Below are 19201 nucleotides of genomic sequence, written 5' to 3' on the forward strand. Positions count from 1 at the left end.
CCTAACCTAACTGCAGCTTCAGCCTCTCCTGGGGATGTGACCTTTAACCAATCAGTCTGGAATTAGCTGTTCAGCACGAGTGAGGTAATCTGCCTGATAGACCCTATCTTTCCCCAAAGGAAGGTGACCTTGCCTGAAACACTCTTTGCTAGAATAACTTCCTTGCCCCACCTTGTACTGCCTAGAAAAGTCTTCCATTTTGTACCGCTCCTCAGGGCTTCTTTCTATTTGCTGGGTGGGATGCTGCATGATTCATGAATCTTTGAATAAAGCCAATTAGATCTTCAAATTTACTCAGTTGAATTTTTTTAACAAAAGTGACAGTAATAAAGACAATATGGTAACAGTGAAAAGATAGACTCAACAATCAGTAGAACAGAAGTCCAGAAATAGATCCACACAGATATAATCAACTGTTTTTGAAACTAAAAAGTTAAAAAATACACTTAGAATCTGCACTTAGTTTTACCTTAATATTCATTGGATTTCTGTACCAGCACAATTGTCATATTGATACATACAGTTGTTCTGAGGAAAGCTTGTTTGATTTGGTAACAGCATTTTTCTATATATTCTTCCTGAAACGTAAAGGAAATATTTCCATTTCAAGGGAATTGGTAAAATGGCCAGATTCAGAGAGAATGATACAGATTCTCTCCTAGAAACCTCCAGCACCTCAGAAGAGTAGATAAAACCTTGGGAAATCTTTCAAGAGTTTCCTAAAATTAGACTTGTTGAATGGCATACATGTTTTGGATATGCATTATTTGTGTTTCTTCTCAAAGGGTTTTTTGTTCATTATATTAGGGAATTGAGGACAAGCTTTTTTTTTTTTTTTGAGAAGTTACACTGTACCTTTACAATATAGCTTTCAACAACATCATTGGTGAGATTTTATAATTTTGATAAATGCATGGAAGTCTCAACGTGCTTGATAAAGGTGCTTACAAGACAATATAATGGAATTATTAACATATTACAATGTCTATCTTGTACTTATGGGCATGTATGAGTACTATTGCAAATATTTTGGTATCCTGGGCACCTTTAGTGGAATCCTCAGCATATTCTGTAATTCCCAGGCTTCAATTTCCTATGAATGTTCAAGATCATCTAGCAGCGATGATGTGAATGAAACACTATGACAGACAGTTAATAAAAATTATGCTAATGACTTTGCAGAGCACAGTCTCTCTGGGTGGTCTTTTGGTCTTTATTCTTATAGAACCTTTAGCTCACTGTCGTAAACATTTAAATCAGTTGCTATTGTAACTCTACAAAACCTGCACAAGAATTGGCATCTCTGAGCTGGTCTGTAGGTATTCGGGAGCATGGTTTTCTGGTATTGAGCTGTCCCTGTTACACCATGAAGTGTAATGTATGAAATGACCAGGGGCTGCCCTGGTGGTGCAGTGGATAAGAATCCGCCTGTCAGTGCAGGGGACACGGGTTCGAGCCCTGGTGCGGGAAGATCCCACATGCCACGGAGCAACTAAGCCCGTGCGCCACAACTACTGAGCCTGCGTTCTAGAGCCCAAGAGGCACAACTACTGAGCCCACACGCCTAGAGCCTGTGCTCCGCTACACGAGAAGCCACCGCAATGAGAAGCCCGCGCACCGCAGCAAAGAGGAGCCCCCGCTCGCCGCAACTAGAGAAAGCCTGCGCTCAGCAACGAAGACCCAACACAGCCAAAAAATGAGTAAATTAAAATTAAAAAAATATTAAAAAAAAAAAAATGACCAGTGTTTCTATTAAGTTACTCTCTTAATTACTCTCCCAGGTATTGGTGAGGGTCCCTAACCAAATCTCTCTCTCTGACTCTTCAAAATTTTATATTTGTTTCAGGGAAAAGATGAGCTTGGAAAATATCAATTTCACATTCACATTTTAATGATCAGGCAAAGTAGCATTTTTTAAAAATCTACAAAATTAGAAATGCCTATGCCTTATAAGTAGCAATATTCTCATAAGGCTCTTAGTAGTGATTATGAGATATTTGCAATGAGAGGTGATGCTGGAACTATTTATAATTATAAATTTATAAAATATTATAATTATGGAATTTTAATTTCAATTATATCTTAAATATTTTAATGCCTTAGCTTTGAGGGTTCCACACAAGTAAGTATCACAAAGTACTTCTTTTCAGTGATTACTGTTTTATCTCCTTTGGAGAGAAGATCTACAAATTAATCTAGAAAACAGGATTAAGCAGAATCACTATAACCACACACAACCCAAGCATTTTAAGCACAGAGTATCAGCAGTTTCAGAGTAGAGATTTTATTCAATAGTTGGTTACATTTTTATTAAAGAATTTATACTTTCCATTTTCTTCAGATTTCCTTTGATCAGGATCCCATTCTTAATGCCAGAATACCTACTGGGATAGAGAAATGTAGATTTTGAGGAACAAACATGAGATAACTGTCCTTGTTTAGATGAAAAACACATCAGGGCTAATCACATCTTAAAATCTTCAAGTCTACAAGGTAGCAACTCAGAGGAACAATTCACTAACAACATCATTGTTTCCAACATGTGTAACAATGATTCTTGAGACAATGAGAATCTTAGAGGAAACAGTAGTCACTAACTTTGTCAAGGTAGGTCATACCCCATGCTGTCATGTCTCCTGGAATATTTACCTAAATTCAAACCCAGAAGCTGTCCAGCAAAAGGGAGAAAGTCTGGCTTTGTAGATGCAGATGAGGATTGGCATTTACTTATGTTCAGAAAATAAACTCCCATCATGTCATACTGGGCAGGACTTTCCCATAAATTCAACTCTAATTGTATTCAACCCACAAGTCAACTTTGTTTCATTTTCCACGTTTTTGTTTTCCATCTAAGTTAGAGCCTCTGTTCCCTGGGGTGTGGCAACCTCAGTGGTCTTACCATCTCAAAATGCGCCCCCCACCCCGGATCCCCTTAGCTTCAGCAAGCACCTTGAACCCTTTCTCCAATGATTGGTCTTCAACAAATACATAACGCACGCTAAGGAGACCTTTTCCTTCTAATTTTTAAATCCACATTTATTTGAAGAAGTTTATATATGCCTGTTTACCCTCAAATCACCAAGAGAATTGATAGTGGCAGTGATTTGATCACCAAGAAAGCTTTGTAAGCCATTGATACATTTTCAGAAAACTTTTAAAGACATTTTTAATAGAGGAAATTGGGTTTCTTTTGACTGTAGATAATGTGAAACTTCAAATCTCAGCTCATCTGCATCTACGTGATTGAAACAACCTCTAAACTCGGAGACAAGCATTTATTTAACCCACAAGGCAATTTCTTTCATCCATATTTTCTAATCAAATTTTAAAATGTTTCACAGAGATACGGTGGAAATACTATTTCCAGAGCAGCCCAATTTAGACATATGCAGACCTACAATACTCCTTCAGTGTGTATTTTTTTTTATTGAAGTATAGTTGATTTACAGTGTTGTGCTAGTTTCAGGTGCCCAGCAAAGCGATCCAGATATATATAGAGAGATATATATAGATATATAAAATATTCTTTTCCAGTGAGTATTTTAAATGTAGAAAAATCTGACCTCTGAACTACCAGTTCCAGTGAGAATTGTGAGATACAAAACACCAATCTCTGGTCTTTAAAATATAATTTTGGGTGAACTCAGTACTTAGGAAATATGAGTGAATTAATGGAATTAACTCAAATGTATAAAGACGGTTGAAGACACCTTAATTAGAAATCACACATGCGTCAGGTTCTCTATTTCTGAACTTTCTTAAAGAATCTACTGTTTTACCAGAGCTGAGATGTTCTCCTTTTAATATAACAGCAAAATAACAATTCAGTATGTTCCTAGAGTAAAAACCAGGATTGTGCTGATACCATATTTACAACCACTGCTCCCCCGTGTTATTCTTTTATCTCTTCCTCTGCTAGAGTCTTTCATCAGTCAGTCAGCGAAGGTCAGACTCACCTCGATGGCTAAGCACCCCAGTCTTCTTTCCATTCCATTTGGAGGCAAGAAATCTGAATCTTTACCGTGCCGACCTTATTGTTTTAGAAACTATTGATTGTGGCTATCAAGTCCCAACAGTTCACTGGCGTCAGTCTCTGGAAAAAGAGAGGCAGAAAGACAAGCCACATTCCTCTCCCTTCTCCGACCGTACTGACCCCTCCATTAGTTAGGTTTGGGTGTAATTAGACTGACTCACCGCAGGGTGCAGTCCCTTGTCTCTTCCAGCCCTCCACTCTGCTTCACCTGGATTTTTGGCCATACATCAGAGTACACGTCTGGTATGTAATGAGGAATGTACAGCCGATAGGGGAGGTCAGCGAGAAGTGGATGGGTCCTCCGTAGCGATGATTACGGAGTTACTGACACACAAATAAATGGCATGTATCACACTCCAGAACACTCAGGAAGCGTAAATCTCATATTTGACATACCCTTTGGCGAGAGATAGACTATATGAATCTTTTTCACATCACTAGAGCAGCTTTATACAAGGATACCCTGTCCTGGCATAACTCTCAACCTCAAAATGCTTTCCTTATCTGTCAGGAGTATGCTTTTTCACTGTACTTTTTTCAATGTATTAAACATTTCATACAATAATCATTAAGCCACAGCACTTCTGCTTCATGTGTGATCGTCTCCCTTGGCCACTTACTTTCTAATCTTGTGATTCCTTTAGTAATACTACTACTTATTGAATGCTTGCAATATTCTAGGCATGGTGCTAAGTGATTAACATAATTATGTCATTTAAACCTCAATAATCCTACAAGGAAAAGTTGTACTATTATCTCCACTTCATAGATAAGAAGGCTGAGGTACAGTGGGATTAAGTGTTTGCTCACAATCACACAAGCATTAAGTGTTGGAAACCAGACTTTTAACCCAGGAAATATGTCTCTGTACCCGATTGCCTCCTTTTCATTAAATGAATGAATGAATGAACTAAGCAACTACCACCCTCCCACCAACTCTGTGCCTGATCTGGTTGCTCGGTGCTGGGAATACAAAGGTGAATCTCTCATTGTCCCTGAAGTATTCCCCAGAATAACAACAGTGTGTGCCCATGCAGTTTTATCACAAGGGTACAATTATAATAAACTAGCTAACATGCATTGTTTGTTACATGCCAGACACTGCTTGAAATGCTTTACCTTCCTTTCCTGACACAAACGTCACAACTCAACAAGGCAGGCAGTACTGTTATCCCCATTTTACAGGTAAGAAAAACAAAACACAGGAGAGTATAGCTGACTTGTCAAGGACAGCCAGCTATCAAGGTGTGGATGTGAGACACAAGGTAAAGTGGAAAAAGCCACAATACATGTAGATAATGGGGTCGATTTCATAAAAGAACATGTTTTCCTTCAGTTGAGAAAAATCAGGGAAAACCTCACGGCAGAGATGGCACTTGATCTAGACCTTGAATTCTAAGAAGAAATAAGAGGATGAGCTAAGACATAAATGTAGAAAAACAGGGCAAATACTGAGAACAGTAAGTACTCCAGAGTGAACCATACAGAAAGCAATAATAAGTAAAGGCCATGCTTATATGAAATCACATGTGTGAAACTTTTGAAAATTGTAAAGCACTATAGAATTTTTTTTAAAATAAAAAATAAAATAAAAATAAAGCCATCTAGGTAGATTTTGATCCTCGTGGTATCCTTGAATTGGTGCTCTTAAATCACACAAAGGTAAACAGATTACAGAATTCAACTTGTAATCCACCTGTACAAACAGAGATGAACATGCTTTTAGAAAATGATTACACCCATTTTCCACATTTGACCTGGATTCTGATGTGAATTATAGTGGAGTGGCAGCTCAGTGCCTCCCAGCTGCTATCTCTGTCACTGGTGTGATCTCAGGGCAGATTTTCTCACCTTGTTCTTATCAGGCACTGTATCAGTCAGGGTCCCAACAGGAAACCAAAGGCACAGTCCAAATGCGATGATTGTTTGGAGGCTTTGTTTTCATGGAGCCTATTATAAAGCTGTGAGCACAGTGTCAAGTCAGCAGTAGGGACAGTGCCGGAAACTGAGACCAACAGTCCCAGAATCTTTCCCTGGCTCAGCTTACAGGCACGAGAGGGAGAACTGAGGACCCAAAATGTGAGACAGCCCATAGAGGAGGTGACCTTGAAGGCAGCAGTGACCTTCAGTGGAGGGCAACAGCCAGTCTGAGGAAACCTTGAAGGGAACCAAGGGAATAAATGCTTTCTTTCCTTCCCACTCTTTAGATCTGGCGGTGGGTAGATGGGACTGCCCACTGGCCTAAGCCAACCGGGAACCCTAGGGCATGGGTACAACAGGTGCTGTCCAAATAAGTCAGCAGTGAGAGGATGTGATGGGGGTGCCTGGAGGGGCAAAAGGAGCACATCTTGTACATGTACATAAAAACGTGCTCTGCGTGTGTGGAATGACTGTCGATTTTTCAGGAATATGTGGTTTGAATAATCATTAAAATATGAGGAGATGGTCCTGATTTATATCGACTCTTTTAGTTGATTACATAGGATCACTTGAACTTAACGACTGACTACCCTTTAACAAATGACTTCTAATACTTCCAAAGTAAATATACACTCCAGGTACGAAGATATTTATGCAATTATGTTGTAACTCTTGATTCAGACAAAAGAAACTCCAGAAAAATAATTTGACATTTGATATTTATTTTAATGGTTGAAGGGTTTTTGAAATAGGTATGGCGTTTTGTATGAAAACATTCACTTAGGCCAGTGGTTTGTAAACTTGATTATACATTGAAATCCCCTGGAGAGCTCTGAAAAGCATTGATGCCTGGGACCCGCCCCCAGAGATTCAGTTCTAGGGGTCTGGTTCCAGCCTAGGCAAAAGAAGTTCTAGATATTCCTCAGCAGAGTCTAATTTACAATCTATTCCTCAGCAGTCTAATTTACAAGGATGAGTATCACTGATTTAGCCTATAATGATGATTTACATAATATGATTGTATTATTTATCAGATTCTCATAATATAATTGTATTATTCCTGTTAACTCATATGACATTTAGTCTTCTTCAAAAATCGATCATAAGGGCTTCCCTGGTGGCGCAGTGGTTGGGAATCTGCCTGCTAATGCAGGGGACACGGGTTTGAGCCCTGGTCTGGGAGGATCCCACATGCCGCGGAGCAACTAAGCCCGTGAGCCACAACTACTGAGCCTGCGCGTCTGGAGCCTGTGCTCCGCAACAGGAGAGGCCGCGACAGTGAGAGGCCCGCGCACCGTGATGAGGAGTGGCCCCCACTTGCCACAACTAGAGAAAGCCCTCGCACAGAAACAAAGACCAAACACAGCCATAAAAATAAATTAATTAATTAAAAAAAAAAAAAAAAAAAAAAAAAAAAAAAAAATCGATCATAAGACAGTTAACTGTATATTCAACTCAATCATGAAATAAATTGAAAGTAGCAAATGAACCCTGCCACCATCGCTTTAGTTTCACTCCATGTCAACCTCACCTGAATCAAACAATTATATTTTACATGGAGAGCCTACATTTTATCCTAAAGTTGCTAAGGAAACAAGTTATTGAAGCATTAACATGTTTAAACTATTATGATGATATTCTGGGTATAAGGAGAAATTACAAAAGTGAAAATGCTAAGGGAGATTGCTAGACATAAATGAAAAAGCATGGACTTTGATATCCAAAAGCCCTAGGAACTAATTCTGATACCAGTTCTTTCTACCTTGCTCTTCCAAGTGTGGTTCATGGACCAGCAAGCAGTTTCAGCATCACCTGGGAGCTTAACAGAAATGCAAATTCTCAGATCCCACCTCAGACCTACTGAGTCAGAATCTACACTTTAATAAGACCTCCAGGTGATCTGAATGCATGTGACAATTTGAGAAGCAAGGATATACTGGATATAGAGTATATTGATCAGGGTTATGTACAATTGCAGGTAGAAATATGCAAGCAATAGTGGCTTAAACACTATAAAAGTTTATATTTCTCTTTCATTCAAAAGAATTCCAGAAGTAGGTGGTCCAAAGCTGATATCATGTTCTGTACTGTAGAATCTATACAGTCAGGGCTTTTCAGTTCTTAGTAATGGTTGTCTACTCACAATCTAAGAAGGCTGTTGGAGCACCAGCCATTGTATCTATGTTCCTGCCAGAGGAAAGAAGAAAGTATCGGGGGGAGGTGTCAGAGATACAGTCTTCTGAGACACTTCTCTGAAGTCACACACATTTGTTAACACCTCATTGGCCAGAACATAATCCCATGGTAACATCTAAATGCAAGGAATGCTTGAAAAGTAATCATTATTCCAGGTATTCTTATAGCCAGTTAGTAATCAGGAGGGTTTATTACTGATGAAGTTGGAAAGAGTAAATATTGGGAAACAACCAGCATTTCATGTAACCTTGGGCATATTATTTAACCTCCCTGAATCTCATATTCCTCTATGCAAAATGTGAATAACAAAACCCACATAACAAAGTTATCACGAAGATGAAATGAAATGAATATAAAATATCTCACACATAGTAAGGACTCAGTAAGTAATAGCTCTTATTTTAGAAGGAATGCTTCAAGAGCTCACTCTTTATATAATATATAATGCTGGTCCAAAAAAAAGAGCAAGTAAATGTTAAATGTTATTGCAAATATTGAAAATTGATTACAATTTTGTCTTTTAGAAAATTCAGCTACAAGCAGATCCCAAGGGAGGTTTTATCGACTACAGTGGTATTCTTCCCTGGGCCACACCACAGCAGTCCTAACCAGCATCCTTTATCACTTCTAGATGAGGGTCCATGCATGAGAACAAACAGCACAGCATAGGAGTTAGGGGCTGGACTCTGAAACCAGAAAGTCTGAGGCTGAATTTGGCTCCATTGCTTTACAGCTACGCTATTTTTGTCATCACTTTTCAGCTTCTGTAAAGCTGAAATAATAATTCCCATCTCACAGGGTTATTGTGAGGATTACCTGAGTTAGTATAAGTAAAAGCACCTAGAAAAATGCCGAGCTCATAGTAAGAGTGAAGTGTTAGCTATTACTATCAACCATGCAACTTAGGGTGAATTGTGTGCTAGGAAACAGTCTTTTTCTACAGTAGGACTTGTCTCTTAATAACGCAGCAGTTTACCAGCTAGGATTTAGTTAACATGCAAAGGTCATTCATACAGCTAATTCTTGGCTTTAGAAAGTATAGGGAAAAAAATCAATAAATACACAATTAAAAAGAAAAGGAATTAACGTTTTCATGTTTACATGGCTCTCCCTCTTAGGAACCTTCTTGATAAATACTTGCTTATACTGCAATCAATAAAGGGAAGGATTTGAAGATCACACCTCGCAAGAAATAGGCAGCAAATGGAGAAAAAGTTCACTCAAGTCCTCTAGGATATGAAAGAATAGAGTTAATTTCGGATAAAATATTTAGTTGAATGAGGGTGATTCAAAAATTGCCTTGGTTAGAACACTTTGAAGTTTGTCCCACTGTGAGGAGACAGGTTCCTGCCCCATTTGCATTCATGTGGTTTATATTGTTCTTACCTAATGAGATACAGAAAACCTCCCAAACACTGACACATTTAAAGCATGCTTCACTCAGCATGAAGGTTTGAGACGTCAAGGATACCCTGAGCATCCTCAGATTCCAACAACTTGTCAGACAAATTAGCACCTTCTCAACCAAGGGTAAAATTGAGTTTCACATTCCTCCCTTGTGGGGGAGAAAGAACGAAGGGGAAAATCACCCTGGTTTAATGCTTCCTTTGTTAAGACAAATACAGAGAGCCTTATCATCTCTGTATGGCTCTCCCCGACCTCCTGATTTTTAATTCATTGGTTTTAAATGATCCTGAACAGTCAAGATCTTTTTGTCAACTCTTATGTGCTTACCCCAGAAGACAGACTCTCTGACTTTTATCAATCAAGCTTATTTCTCTTTGTGTGCGTTTATCAAGCTAGTCTTAAAGAAAAATTTAAATTGTGCTAACGTGATGAAAAAAGTAGGTCATAAATCGTAAATAAGATCTTAAAATGTTATACATGTCACTTTTTAAATTTTACAGACGTTTTAAAAATTCAGTTGCATCCAGTTCGTGGTCCAAGTTAACCATTTCAGGGAGTAAGAGGGTCACACTCATTGCTTTAAAATTTCTCCATGCGAGCTTGAGAAGAATGCCACCTTGCACTTGTGTACAAAATTTACCATGTTCCTCCTTCCTTTCTTTTTTCTACAGTAACTTTTCATTTTGTAAAGTGGGATAAAATACATGAAAAAAAAATGCTTTGAAAAGTATTTTGTGTGTTATTGTCATTATAGTAAAAACTATATCTTTCTAGAGATTAATCTCGTAAAACCCCTAAGTTCCAGAAAAACTTCAGAAACCCCTCCCAAAAAGAACCTCTTTAGTGGTTAATCAAACCCTACACACCTGGCAAGAGATGGACCTTAAAAAAGCAAAGCTGGTGTCATCAGGGAGGACCTGGCGGGGGTCCATCTCTGACACCCTGACTGGCCCACTCACTCTGGGGGAAGAAGGATGAGCTTCACCAATGGCCAGGATCTATTCTTAGGAAGACAGTTTTTCAGTGGAACCCAAAGCAGGTAGGAGAATGAATCAAATGCAGAAGAGGCAAGAAGAAGAATGAGAGAAGAAGAATCATAGAGTTAGAAAACTGGAAGAAATCTGGGAAATCATCTCCTCCAATCCCCTCATTTTTCAAAAAAATAGGAACCAAGGGCCACTAAGTGACTTTCCCTTGGTCACATCACTACCCTGACTCCCAGTAGCAGGAGCTGCAGGAAAGGCACTATATGAATGTCACTAGTGGGTGTTCCCCCACTACCATGGCAGAGAAGACGACCAGCGACAGAGCAGGAGGCAGGATGGAGGCTCCCAGGTGGGAGGCAGGATGGAGGCTCCCAGGTGAGGAGGCAGGATGGAGGCTCCCGGGTGAGGAGGCAGGATGGAGGCTCCCGGGTGGGAGGAAGGATGGAGGCTCCCGGGTGAGGAGGCAGGATGGAGGCTCCCGGGTGAGGAGGCAGGATGGAGGCTCCCGGGTGAGGAGGCAGGATGGAGGCTCCCGGGTGGGAGGCAGGATGGAGGCTCCCGGGTGAGGAGGCAGGATGGAGGCTCCCGGGTGAGGAGGCAGGATGGAGGCTCCCGGGTGGGAGGCCGGAGGGAGGCTCCAAGCACGTGGCCCCCCCTCATGTGGGCGGGTACACAGTCCACACTCTCATCCTGAACAGAACGAAAGGCTGAGAAAGAGGGAAATCCTCCTGCCTGACAATTGAGCTCGACATAGGTCTTTTTTGGCCTTTAACCTCTAAAACGTCGACTTTCCTGGTCTCCAGCCTGCTGACTGCAGGTCTTTGGGACTTTGCAGCCTCCATAGTCATGTGAGCCAATCCCTTATAATAAATCTCTCTTTCTCCCTCTCTCTCTCTCTCTCTCTCTCTCTCTATATATATATATATATGTATATATATACACACATATATATAAAGAGTATATATAGTGTGTGTGTGTAGAGAGAGAGTATACATATTTATTTATAGAGAGAGTATATGTGTATATATGTGTCTGTGTGTGTGTATATATATATACACATCCTGTTGGTTCTGTTTCTCGGAAGCACTCTAATACATACAACCTAATTAATTTTTAGCTGAATATATTCTCCCTTTCCTATGAGAGTTCAGCTCTTTGTGGCTGGAACCAATCTACTTCTCAGAATATTAATTAGTCCAGTGTTATTCACACAACTGGTACCCCAAAACTCCAACTACACTGATACAGGCTGAGAATTTGAACAGTTGATATGTCAAAGCAAAAGGGGTTAAAAGGTTTTTGGAGGGATAAACCCAAGGCTACTTTTGGATGAAGATAGGAGTCAGGTAATAATATTAGAACTCATCAAAATGATTTAAAAATAGGAGGCAATTCTAATTTGGCTTCCGACCCAGTTGACCACGGGAAGTGCTGGCCTGGCAAAATGCTCCCAAGACTATACTAGCACTTCCCATTTAAAATGGGTGAGAAGTAAATGTGCTCGGGGAGATGACTTTTTGTTTTCCATTCTATCTGGAATAAGCACATCAGGGCAGTTATTTGAATTCACAATCAACAGGCTTGGACATTTTTACTGTCATTATGACATCATTATACTTAAGCTTCCTAATTGTTTAAAATTTAAAATTAAAATTAAATATGTAGGTGGTACAGCAAACTTTAAAAGTTATTTTCCAACCATTAAATGTAAGCTGTAATCCTGGACTGGATCCTGGGCCTGAAAAAGATCACAATTAGCAAATTTAACTAAGATCTGAAGGCGACTGAGTGGAATTAAATCCGCGTGAATTCCCCGATTTTGATCATTGTATCAGGCTCAGGTAACGTTAACATTGGGAGAAGCTGGGGGAAGGGCATATGGGAACTCCTCGTTCCATTTTTGCAACATTCTTCTAAGTCTAAAATTATTTCAAAATAAAAAGGTAAAAGTTTTAAATTAAATCACAAAGGCCAAGTTAACCACAGAGTTGTGGCATTAGGTGCTCCATAAGTTAGCTCTCTCCAGAGCTGTTGCCCTCAGCGAGGCTGACCACACTGCAACAAATTCATTATCCTCATGGTGTTTTCCTTAATTTACTACTTCCCGCTTGCTGTGACTGAAGTATCCCAGTTGAGTTCATTTCCAATTCCGCGAAAGAGAAGAGGAAGCTGTTGAAAGCAGGACGTGATTGTGATACCACAGCAGCCTCGGTGTGCTGACCGGCTGCCAAGGATGCACTACGTTTGGGAAACAGGGGCCCGCCCTTTCTAATGTGTGCACATCCTAAGCAATTACAAATTTAAAAAAGAACAAAAAACACAAAAATCTCAGTGGTGTGAATTTCCTGAGGAATGTCAAAATGTCATTCTTCAGCAGAAACCAAGCAAGGAGAGTTATAACAGAAACATGGAAGCAGTTTCTTTCTCTGCTGTTTTCCTTAGGTACCACACTGCCATTTCTTCTTTTTTTTTTTATAATTGAAGTATAGTTGATTTACAATGTTGTGTTAATTTCTGCTATACGTATACATACATTCTTTTTTATATTCTTTTCCATTATGGTCTATCACAGGATGTCGAATATAGTTCCCTGCGCTATACAGTAGCACCTTGTTGCTTATCCATTCTATACATACTAGTTTGCATCTGCTAATCCCAAACTCCCAATCCTTCCCTCCCTCACCCCCACTCCTTGGCAACCACAAGTCTGTTCTCTATCTCTGTGAGTCTGTTTCTGCTTCATAGATAGGTTCATTTACATCATATTTTAGATTCCACATATAAGTGATATTATATGACATTTGTCTTTGTCTGATTACTTCACTTACCATGATAATCTCTAAGTCCAACTATGTTGCTGCAAATGGCATTATTTCATTCTTTCTTATGGCCAAGTAGTATTCCATTGTATATGTGTACCACATCTTCTTTGTCCATTCATCTGTCCACAGACATTTAGGTTGTTTCCATGTCTTGGCTATTGTGAATAGTGCTGCTATGAACACAGAAGTGCATGTACCTTTTGAATTATGGTTTTGTCCAGATATATGCCCAGGAGTGGGGTTGCTGGATCATATGGTAACTCTATTTATAGTTTTTTGAGGAACTTCTCTACTGTGTTCCATAGTGGCTTCACCAGCTTACATTCCCACCAACAGTGTAGGAGGGTTCTTTTTCTCCACACCCTCTCCAGCATTTTTTATTTGTAGACTTTTTTTAAATTTTATCCCAAACAATCTTAATTCCACTCACCATGACACTATCAAAATGTCCTCAATGAGGTCAAAATTTCTTTTAAATTTTCAGTTCAAATGAACATATTTCAATCCTAATTCTGTTTGCCAGATGACAACATTTTCTCCCATTTACCAGTCCTATCGTATCACCTTCCTAGATGTCTAGTCTCATTCCCTCCTGAGAATTTGTAGACTTTTTTAATGATGGCCATTCTGACCGGTGTGAGGTGGTATCTCATTGTACACACTGCCGTTTCTGGCTAGAAGATTCATACCACAAACCAGGATGTTCATCGTCTCCTGGTTTCAGGTGACACAGTCAGACTCTCTGAACCTCATACCATTCTGTCAATTACATTCTATAAACCAACAATCAAACAGCTAGAATGCTTGTACATCATTTGTAGCATAAAAAGTTTCTGAGTGTTTTTTTGCATGCTTCTCAGGGGAAATAAATGAGTGGTGGTATGAGAGGAATACTTGAGCCTCCCTCCCCACCCCGACTGTTTTAGAAGAAATAGGTATCGTTTTACACCTCCTGCACTATGGAGAGGACCCCTCATCAGGTGCAAAAGTTACACCCATGGTCTGATCCTAACACTGGCCAGAAACTCTTGGGTAGGGTTACATCTTATAAAGAACAAGAGACAGTTTGTTAACTAGATGAAGACATACAGCCTCTTAAACTGTGGGTCCACAACTGTGCTATTTTGACCCAAATGATGCTGCAAATTTCTATCCCGACAGTGGGCTGTCTCTTGGTCAATCTAGAAAAATAAAGAATCAAGAGGAGTCTTCCAAGTGAAATCTTAGCAAGGGTAAATGACTTTTTAGGTCATCTGTCCTCTCATGATTTAAATGTGTTTGGTAGAGCTGGGGAAGATTATGTTTTGAGAAAGGAAGGTAAAAAATGCAAAGGTACATTTTGAACTGCTGCAGAATGCCAGGAGTGTTACAAAATGGTCCGTGGTTCTCATGTAGGTGTGGGTATGTAGTAAGGGCACAAGCTGTGGAACTTTTGCACGCAGCTTTGTCTGTACACAGATGAAGACAACTGGAACAGCCACAAGCAAATCATAAAACAAGGAAATTTGCCTTGAATGGCTCTGTCTTACCTCTTCTGTCCCAGTCCCTGCACTTCAGGGAAACTGGAGTTTTCTGTCCCCAGAGAGCCTGCCCCCATCAAACCGGAAAAGTTCTGACACCCATATTTACCTCCCTGCCCATATCCCATTACACCAAGATGTGAGCTTTTCCAAGTGTGTTCAGCCTTTTAATTCTGTGGACTAGGAAGCTTTGTTTACTTTTAAAAGGACAGGGGTGGAGAGAGGCAGGGACTAGTTTTGCTGAGAAGCAAAGCTTTCTTTCCTGACTCCATAAAAGCAAAGGTTACACACTTGGCTTCTTTTAAGGAACCAGAGATGCTGAATCAACAAGTGAGTCTCCCTAACTCCTTTCCTGGAAAAGCCTTAGCTCCTCCCCCAACCCTCATTCTCCAGCTCCCTTTCCTGTTAGCTCACCCCTCCTCTCTGTCCATCGCTGTCTGGGCTATTTCCTCTGCTTCCCATGCTCCAGCACCTAGAAAAACCTACAGATTAAGGTGGGAGAGAAGAAAAGGGGCTCATGAGATCTGCTCAAAAGCAGAGGCTCTCAGGAGATTTGTAAGATGACAGAAAGAATCCATACCTTTTAAGGCTGGATTAAGAAAAGAACTCATACCTTAAATTATTAAAAAGTGGTTGAGGTCAAAGTAACCCCCATTGTGAAAGAGTAACGTAAAAATTTTACCAAAAAAAAAAAAAAATGGGGTATACCTGAGTGATAGTAATGATAGAAGTCAGGATGAAACAGAACAGGTTATTTGGAGAAATTTCTTGATTATGAAGACGAAGTTACACAATGAAATTGGACTGGGTAAAATGTTCATGATCTTATTAGATTTTGAAAGAATTATAGAAATTATCTCATTTCATTTCTTATCCAAAGGAGGAAAATTTTATATTCTAATTAAAAACATTTATTTCCAAACTGAGGAGGTGAAGAGGTATGAATCTTTCCTAGCTGTGTGTTCTCAGGCAAAAGCTTACCTTCCCTGGGCCTGAGAGAAAGCTAGGGTCATCTGAATCCAGCCAGCCTCTCAAATTCTATGGTAGGACGCACATAGCTTTCAATCTATGCTGATTTATAAGGTGTTACAATGGTGTTTATAAATTTTACTAAATATATATTAGACTTAATGTACATTTAGTTCAACATAAGAACAAAATCTTCATAGTTTAAGGTTCATTACTTTGAGTATCATTATCTGCTGTTGTAGCAAAATGCACAATCAAAACGAAAAGAATCCTGTATTGTGTGTAATGTTGCCTTATTGACACATGTTAATGATGTTGAGCTCCTGACCATAAATAATTCGTATTTCTGGAGGAGACCAAGAGTCTCTTGGAGACCCCTTCTGTGAGTTTCTGAGTTTTCACCCAACACTTTGAGATAACCAACATCAAGTCTCTAAATACAGATGGCCAACAGGCACATGAAAAGATGCTCAACATCACTAATTATTAGAGAAATGCCAATCAAAACTACAATGAGGTATCACCTCACTCTGGTCAGAATGACCATCATCCAAAAGTCTACAAATAACAAATGCTGGAGAGGGTGTGGAGAGAAGGGAACCCACCTATTACTGTTGGTGGGAATGTACATTGGTGCAGCCACTATGGAGAACAGTATGGAGGTTCCTCAAAAAACTAAAAACAGAACTACTATATGATCCAGCAATCCCACCCCTGGGCATATATCCAGACAAAACCATAATTCAAAAGGTACATGCACTTCTGTGTTCATAGCAGCACTATTCACAATAGCCAAGACATGGAAACAACCTAAATGTCCATCGATAGAGGAACAGATAAAGAAGATGTGGTACACATATACAATGGAATATTACTCAGCCATAAAAAAGAATGAAATAATGCCATTTACAGCAACATGGATGCAAATAGAGATTATCATACAAAGTGAAGTAAGTCAGAAAGAGGAAGACAAATATCATATGATATCACTTATATGTGGAATCTAAAATATGACACAAATGAACTTATCTAAAAAGCAGAAACAGACTCACAGACATAGAGAACAGATTTGTGGTTGCTGAGGTGGAGGGATTCAAGGAGTGATGGAGTGGGAGTTTGGGATTAACAGATGCAAGCTAGTATATATAGAATGGATGAACAACAAGGTTCTACTGTATAGCACAGGGAACTATATTCAATATCTTGTGATAAACTATAATAGAAAAGAATATGAAAAAGAATGTATATGTGTGTAAAACTGAATCACTTTGCTGTACAGCAGAAATTAACACAACATTGTGAATCAACTATACTTCGATAAAATAAATTTTTTTTTTTAATAAATTTTTAAAAAATTCTTTCCTCTTCTATCTCCTCTCTGCCAAAGCTGTCAAACAAGAGGGACCACCCATTAGCCAAAAAATAAAAACTAAAAAAACACACACACATTTGGACTTCCCTGGTGGCGCAGTGGTTAAGAATCCGCATGCCAACAAAGGGCACATGGGTTCGAGCCCTGGTCTGGGAAGATCCCACATGCCGCGGAGCAACTATACCCATGTGCCACAACTACTGAAGTCCATGCGCCTAGAGCCTGTGCTCCACAACAAGAGAAGCCACCGCAATGAGAAGCCCGTGCACCACAAAGAAGAGTAGCCCCTGCTCGCCACAACTAGAGAAAGCCCGCGCACAGCAACACAGCCAAAAATAAATAAATAAATAAATTTATTTTAAAAATACACACACATTTAGCTACAGGAATATGTGTCCTTTACTTAAGAATGTATGTCAGATGAAGGGGAAAAAATACAAAGAAATTCCATGTATATGATACAAGCTCTCCACCTTCACTGGACGCTGATTGTGATTGACTCACAAAACACCCTCTCCAACTCAAACTGAGCAAGGCTACTTAAACATGACACTTTTAGAGCTTTTTAAGGAGCTAATTAATTCATTTGTTGGTTCCATACAAATAAGGTCCATTTTTATTTTCTTTCTTTTTTTTTTTTAATTAATTAATTTATTTATTTATTTATTTTTGGCTGTGTGGGGTCTTCGTTTCTGTGCGAGGGCTTTCTCTAGTTGCGGCGAGCGGGGGCCACTCTTCATCGCGGTGCGCGGGCCTCTCACCATCGCGGCCTCTCTTGTTGCGGAGCACAGGCTCCAGACGCGCAGGCTTAGTAGTTGTGGCTCACGGGCCTAGTTGCTCCGCGGCATGTGGGATCTTCCCAGACCAGGGCTCGAACCCGTGTCCCCTGCATTGGCAGGCAGATTCTCAACCACTGCGCCACCAGGGAAGCCCCATTTTTATTTTCTTAGCCTCAGGCCCAGACTCTCTGAAGGCTGTAAAGCCTGCATAATGACTTCATCTGAATTTCACTTTTTTGGAGCTATTTTGGAACAATTACATGACCAACTTATATTGGTCATCTCAGAGAAATCTCAGATCAAGTTCCCACACGTACCCCTTGCTCATCCTGCTTCCTTCTGTGTCACCAGCGACATGAAGAAGTTGAAAATTACAGCATTATGAGTTGATGTTATTGGCCTTCTGGATCTTTTTACGGTTCTGTTCCTGGTAAACTAACATAAATTATCGTATAACCAAAGTTTAAGAAATTTTACTGCATTACACAACATTGTTAATCAACTGTATTCCAACATAAAGAGTTTAAAAGAGAAAGAAACGTTAGTGCATTTATAAAGCTAAAATTAAACGGAGTCTTAAAAAATAAAATTACACTTACTTCGACTCGCATCGTTTGGAAATAGTCTACTATGCCAGCTACCCCTTCCTGATCTGGCCTGAGTTAACTCCAGTTAGGAAGTAACTGTTAGTGGCCTTTCACACTAGTAATTGCTAATGAGCAACTCACTCCAGATATATTGGGAAACTCAAAGAAGTCAGGTTATTTGGTTGGGAAGTTACCTTTGTTGGTGAATCATTCTATGAGCCTCCCAGACAACAGAACAAAGTGGCTTAGATATTAACCTAGCATCCGCCTGACTCAGCATAATCAGTGTCATTTTTGAAAGGGAGAAATTGGTTTTATAAGCTTTCTTGCTTTCAGAAAAATAGTCCCAGGGACTTCATTCTACCATAACCCAATCAGACTCTCTTATTTTCTTTTTTCTTCTTATTTTTCTGCTCCTCTTTCTGTTCGCCCACAATCCAGCCCTGTCTCCGGAACAGCAAAGGACTACACTGGTAGAGAACAATGAACATACTTTGTAGCAAACTGGGAAGTAACTTTATTCATTAGGTAAAAGCACTGCCTTTCCCACCCTTCAATAAAATTGCACCAGGATTCTTTATTATTCCACCCTGCATTTCTAGAAAATACC

The 19201-nt window shown here is 39.7% G+C and overlaps 1 long non-coding RNA gene across 1 annotated transcript; it reads right to left on the reverse strand.

Annotated features, from left to right (window-relative positions):
- Positions 1–2287: 2287 nt before the first annotated feature.
- Positions 2288–18694, reverse strand: LOC132354291 (uncharacterized). The gene is made up of 4 exons (XR_009499224.1): positions 18604–18694; positions 4195–4357; positions 3957–4093; positions 2288–2384 (listed from the first exon to the last, which is right to left on the reverse strand). It is a non-coding gene; the product is annotated as an uncharacterized LOC132354291 (long non-coding RNA).
- Positions 18695–19201: the final 507 nt, after the last annotated feature.

Source organism: Balaenoptera ricei, chromosome 1 (assembly GCF_028023285.1).
Source record: "Balaenoptera ricei isolate mBalRic1 chromosome 1, mBalRic1.hap2, whole genome shotgun sequence".
Lineage (NCBI taxonomy): Eukaryota > Metazoa > Chordata > Mammalia > Artiodactyla > Balaenopteridae > Balaenoptera > Balaenoptera ricei.